Source organism: Heterocephalus glaber, unplaced genomic scaffold (assembly GCF_053883595.1).
Source record: "Heterocephalus glaber isolate CG9 unplaced genomic scaffold, H.glaber_assembly_v1.0 deba00001509, whole genome shotgun sequence".
Taxonomy (NCBI): Eukaryota; Metazoa; Chordata; class Mammalia; order Rodentia; family Bathyergidae; genus Heterocephalus; species Heterocephalus glaber.
Window position 1 is genome coordinate 56,979,481 of NW_028258325.1, and position 6,871 is coordinate 56,986,351.

Consider the following 6,871-nt stretch of genomic DNA (forward strand, 5'->3'; position numbering starts at 1 on the left):
AAGTACATGCATATTTCAAAGACCAGTTATTTTCCACTTTGGATTTTTATACAAAACTATTCAGTGCATGTTGTAAGCCTAAGGACCACGCTAAAAGGTTTCCACTTTTTAGGTTTATTTAATTCCTTATGAAACTGCTAATGCATTAGACACTTCAGATATTACTGCTCTAAACAAAACTTCTAAGTTTGTCATCTGCAATGTATTATATATATGTATATATATATACATATATATATATACATATATATATATATCCTTTACATAGAATACCCACATAGTGCAAGCCAATAACATTGCAGAACAGTAATACACATTTGCTAGGTGACAGTATTAAACAATTTAGTGAAGAATTTACCTTATTTCAATAACAGTAATAGAATTTCTTCTTCCACTTGGAATGGATCATATTTCTGACATCTGCAACTTATTTTTTAGATTGTCTCCTTGTTCTTTGATTTAAAAGCAAATTACAGGAATGAAGGACTCAACCTAATTTTGAGACAGAAATGAAGGAACTTTTCATCTGCACACTAACCACCTCTTCACTGCATAGTCCTCCAGGGGACCGTGCTTTGCAACTGCCGCTTTCCCTGGAGTCACAATCACCTGGTTCCACCCAAACAAGGTTAAAATCATTCTAGTTTCCAGTAAATGAACAAAGGAGATTTGCTTTCAGTGTTTAGAAGGTAATTTAATTTCTGTGTTACCTGTAGTTTATGTTTCTAAAGAAAGGGTGCCATGTGTGGATGCTTTACACATCCCAAATGGGAGGCTGTCTGCAGGGGCAATGTTCGCAAATGCTGGAGTTTTCAGTCCCAGAAGACTTTATGTCCTCTGCCTGGAGGCCTAGGGTTGCACCAATATTTTCCTCTTGATGCAGAAACTGCTGTGCAGTCCCTATTGCAAAAGGTTTTCTGTGGACACAGGCCACACACTCTAGCAGGCTGAGCTTGTGACTGAAGGGTGAAGGATTTCTATTGTTTGTTTTTCTGTTTTTTGAATGAATATTATGTGGCTTTCTTCCAAATTTAGCAGAAATGATGTCATGTTTTCTTAAAAGGGAAGAGAAAAAATTTCCAAACTGCTATAAAAATCACTGCTAAGCTGGAACTTTCATGTCCTGAGCTCTGGCTGCTTATGAAGCCACAGATGTTTAAGCAAAGGTAACTGACAACTGTTTTGAGATCTGTTTCACCTCAATCTGTTGCACTAGATCAAAATTAAGCCTAGATTAACTGATGATTATTTCCTGTTACACTCTTACCAGCCTGGCATTGGCCTACCAAGGACCCAAAGGAGCCTTGAATAAATAGCATCTGGGTCTACTCTACATTTTCCAGTGCCCATTGCTGCCAAGGGTATTAGCCTATGAGGGACAGAGAAGGAAGAATGAGATGCCACCACTAAAAGGGCTGCAGGTGGATACCCCTCCCCCAACCTGGACCAAGATGAAGACGACGATGCAAATAGGAAGGTCTTCCTCATCCCACTATCAGGAAAATGAGGAAGGAAATAAAGAGGATCACAGGTGCGGATGAGAAGAGCACCAAGCCAGCTCTTTCGCAGTAGTAGTAGCCCTGGGACTCCTTCTGGTACTGTGTGGTGCACGTCTGCTGCAGCACGAACTCCATTATCTTCAAGTTGGTCTTGATGAAGTTCTCCCCTTTAGTGATGGTAGTGACTGTGTGCTGCTTGATTGGCACAGTCCTGCACAAAGTTGTTCTGGTTATTGTACTGATCCACGGGCCTGTAGTACACTTGGTTGGGGTAACGGTATATGCTCTCACAGTAGTAACGGTCCTCAAAGTCATTGCCAAAATGGATGAGGGGTCAGCTCATGGCACTCCCCCACATGTAGCCGCCCAGACCGCCTACCACTGCCCCCGCTGCCGCAGCTCCTGCCACGTTCTTCATGTTGGTTTTGGGCTCACTAGGTTTATCCCACTGATTGTAGGTGCCACCTCCATGACCCCAGCCACTGTCATAGGGCTGGCCCCAGTTCACCAGCTGTAGGATGGGTAACGGCTGTCCCCACTGTTCCATCCTCCTCCTGATTTTGAACACTTTTTGCAGAGGCCAATGTCACTCCATGTGACCACAAAAAGAACCAGTAGACAGCAGCCAGCATTCACCATGAGGAATGATCTGCCTACAAGGGAGGAGAGGATCTGGAGGCATAGTGGCTGTCAGTGACTTGGTCTTACTTCTTTAGGTTTATATTAATCATGTATTTTTAAGTTCCTGAGTAAAATGCTTATCCCAATTTTATTCTTCCTTATGTATTATGATAAACACAAAATTCTGCTTTACCTGAATTTTGTTATGCAATGCATTGTAATGTAGCACCAGGCATTTCTTCATGTCTTAAAAAATTTGGTGTCGAGTTATTTAATGTGTGACATTTCTTGTATTTTCTATTCATATTATTATGTGTGTCTCCAAAGACTCTCAACTGAATGTATAAAATACTGCAGCATTTTACAGGATAAGATACACAAGAACATTTGCAAATGTGATGCATTTTATTGATTTCGGCATGTTGAAGTAGCTTGCACTGAGAAAGCCTGAACTGGAAGTTAAATCTCCATCCGGGTAGTATTCCTCTGAAAATGGAAAAGGTGATGGGCCCTTGAACAAAGTCATTTGAAATAGAAGGCTATCTTTCCTTCTCTCTAGAAAGCACAGGTAAGAAATAATAATCCTTTCTGCACCCAAAAAAATCCTTTGATAATGATAAAATGGTCTAGTTAGCTTTTACATAGATGGTGGATACTTTAATAACATTTATTTGAAGAATGGTAAGGTCTCTCTTAATTTGCTTCCTCACTTATAACAGAAGGTGTTGACTAGATTTGTGTTAATAAAAGCAGTAGTTGGTAGCAACTTGCTTAGATCAGTCCACCAGGAGAAAAGTAACTTGCATCTGAGAGTATAAATAAAATAGTTCCAATTTCATCAAGGAAGACTAGGAAAAGGAAATGTTAGTATTATCAGTGAAGATAATTTCTACTTTTCTTTTTAATTCTAAATGTGATGATTTGATTCATAGTAGGTAATTTATACAGCTTTCTAATTTTGAAAAATTTCTAAATGTCAGTTTTGCTATAGTTTTCATAGTTCTCATTGGATTAAAGCTGTTATTAATTTTTCAAATCTTTTAAAGAGCTTTATTTATGAAATCCATTTTAAACAATTATTTCCTCTAAACTTTCACATATCAACACTTATTGAGTCACCTATGCAGGGAGGGAAAGCAGAGAGAAGATCAAATTAGAGCAGAAAAGAGCCCCAATGAAGATATGTGGAAGAACATTAGATCAGTTGATACATTGTGGAATTCAGAAATCAGCACAATTCCCTTCTACTTAGTCACACACAGCATTCTAATCAGTGTTTTTGAGGATGTATATGGGAAAAGAAAGCTTGTCCTCAAGACACCATCTTTATGTATAAACTTCTGAATTCCCTTTTCTTCCCTCTTAAACAATTTGAGTAGTTGGTATTTTTCTTTCTAGCACAAACCTCTTTGTTCAGATGCCTATCATATTACAGCTTTCCATTGGGAAGAACTAGAGTCAATACATAATCATACAAATTTGCCACCAAAGTATGTAGAGAAAAATATAAGCTAGTTAAAAATGTGTGTATTTCAGAACTGTGGTGAGAATAAAGTACAAGACATTAACCCTTTGTTTTACCCTTCTCCAGCCAAATTAATTATCCCACAAATTTATCTGTGGCACTTTCTCAAACTGTAGAAATAATTTATGGAAATAATGTACAAAATAATTCTCACTAATTATGTAAGAGGGCTAGAATAGAGCTAGATGTATAACTTCTTACAACTTCATAAATGATAGCTATGTGAGACTCTAATCATGGTTTGTGAAGGGAGTTAGGTATTTTGATCCAGTCCAATCACATATCCAACTCTTGAACCAGTCAAAAACAACCTGTCAAGTTTTCCAATATGCAAGTGAGGTCCCTGTTGATGCTAAATCTATTTCTAAACCAACCTTTTCCAAATTTGGAAAGTTCAGAGTATAATAATTTCAGCCAAAAATAGTCTCATGAAAACTACTAAAAAGCATCCCCATATTTTCCCAGTGAAGCCATTCAAAACAAGCTCAATTCACTTCACCCAATCAGCCTTTCAAATACTGAAAGTAGATTTCTTTCTGACACACTTTTTCTAGGCCCTACAATTACATCTCCTTAATATTTTCCTATGTGGCAAAGTTTCCAATATCTTTCATTGGTCCTGCTTCCATCCTCTGAACATGTGGTTTGTCTGTATCTGGTCTTTAAAAGCATCCTTAGGGTGGATGAACTTTTTCACATAAAATCTCAGAATCTAGGAAATCAAAGTTATTTTTCCTTCAGTGTGTGCTCAGGGACACCCACCCCCCAAGGCAAAGGCCTGCCCAGAAAAGAACTGCACAGGTGCACAAGCTTCAACCAAAGCCCACCATACCATTTGCCACAGCCAAGGACCCACCCGGAAAAGAGCTGCACAGGCACATAAGCAATACTCCTAGAGGCTTGCCCTGATACCATTGATAAGTGCCTGGAGACCCTAGCCAAAGCCTCTGCAGACAACAGGAATTGGGGTGCACAGCCCCCAGCCAAAGGCACTCCAAAACAACAGCTACATAGGGGCCCCAGCCAGAGGCATGCCTAGATGCCATCACAAGTGTGCATGGGCCCCAGCCAGAGTCCCACCCAGACAATAGGTGAGTTCAGGGATCCAGAATTGAACCCAAGAATTGGTGGACTGGTGAGCAGCAGAGTAAAGGCTACTCGGTGGCTTGCTGAGAAGTTAAGACAATTGGGTGAGTAAAAAGTTACCTCAACAAAGACACAGCAGGCTGCATCTGTTGAAATGAGAAGACACGTAAGTAAATCTCAAAACCAGATTTCCAGATCACTTAAGGCAACCCCAAAGGACAACAAGATGGAACAATCTGATACTCCACCAGCTAGACTCCCTGAACTGGCAACAAAAGAGGATCTGGAAAAAAATGAAATAAAAAGTAATTTCTCATGTAACAACAAAGATTGTGCAAATACTGCAAGACATAATTAATAAATCTAGAGCAGACACAGATACAAAAAATAGAGGCACTGAGGAATATGATGGGATTCCAACATAGGAAAAAATGCAATCCATAAAACACATGCAAAAAGATCTCCAGGAGATTAAAAACTCCATTGAAAGTTTATGCAGCAGAATGAGCCAATGTAAGGATAGAATTTCAGATAGAGAAGATAGGATTGCAATTAGTGACCAGGAAAAGAAAAATTTCTTAAAAATATTAAGGGACCATGAGAAATCAATCCAGCAGCTGCTATATGATGCAAAGAATAACATAGCACTGATTGGAATCAATAAAGAAACAGGAGAGAGTGCAGATGACATAAAAAATCTGTTCACAGAAGAGATGGCAGAAAACTTCCCAAGCATGGAAAAAGAACTTGATATACAGATAAGTGAGACATATGGAATCCAAAAAGCCTTGATAAAAAAAAAAAATCAACACATAGGCATATAATAGTTAAGAACCCAGAAACCCAACAGAAGAACAAATTCTACAAGCACTGAGAGAAAAGAAACAAATAACAACAAAGGAAAGCCCATCAGAATCACAGCAGACTTCTCAATGAGAACCCTCAAGGCAAGAAGAGCTTGGAGTGACATATTTCAAGCCCTAAATAAACACAGCCTGCAACCCAGATTTATGTACCCTACAAAACTATCTTTCAAAATTGATGGAGAAATAAGATACTTTCATGAGAAAGAGAAAATTAGAAACTTCATGAATGTCAAACCAGCACTCCAAAAAATTTTAGACAATATCCTAGGAAAAGATAATGACGATCACAACCCCAGGAAGCCCTGAAGAATGAATCCATCAGGCATGTCAAGAAATTAATGCACAGGGAGAGAATCCAACAAAAAGGAAAAGTCATAACAGTGATAAGTCAATATGTATCAGTTATAACCATCAATATTAATGGTCTCAATGCAACAATCAAAAGAAATAGACTGGCAGAATGGGTCAAGAAGTAAGATCCAACAATATGCTGCATACAAGAAACACATTAATTCAAAAAGAAACTCATAGACTGAAAGTTAAAGGGTGGAAAATAATACTCCATGTGACAGGAACCTGAAAAAAAGCAGGAGTAGAAATCAGCTCTGCAGATCAAATAGATTTCAAACCAACATTGATTAAGAGAAGCAAAGAAGGACACTACATCCTTGTAAACGAAACAATCCAAGAGGAAGAGATTACAATCATGAATATATATGAACAAAACAGTAGTGTGCCCAACTATATAAAACAAATAATAACAGACATGAAAAATCAAATTGCACTAATAATAATAATAAGCACAAATACAATAGTGGTGGGGGACCTCAATACCCCATTGTCACAAATAGATCAACTAGAAAAAAATAAGCAATGTAATAATAGAACTCAAACTCTTGAACAAATGAACTTAACAGTTGTTTACAGAGTGTTCCACCCCACAAAATCAAAGTACATGTTCTTTTCAGCTGTGCACAGGTCATTCTCCAAAATAGACCACATACTCACACATAAAACATGTTTAAGTAAGTGCAAAGGAATTGAGGTTATCACCTGTATATTATCAGATCATAGTGTGATGAAAATGGGGATCAATACCAAAAGAAACCACAAGAATTTCATAAACACATGGAAATTGAACAACACAGTTCTAAATAACAGAGGAAAATGAAGAAATCAGACAGTTCCTATAATCAAATGACAATTACAATACAATATATTGGAATCTATGGGACACAAGGAAAGCAGTCTTATGAGGGAAATTCACAGCAATA

The 6,871-nt window shown here is 38.0% G+C and overlaps 1 pseudogene; it reads right to left on the reverse strand.

Moving 5' to 3' along the window:
• Positions 1-1,484: 1,484 nt before the first annotated feature.
• Positions 1,485-2,138, reverse strand: LOC101706022 (major prion protein-like; annotated as a pseudogene).
• Between the last annotated feature and the right edge of the window lie 4,733 nt (positions 2,139-6,871).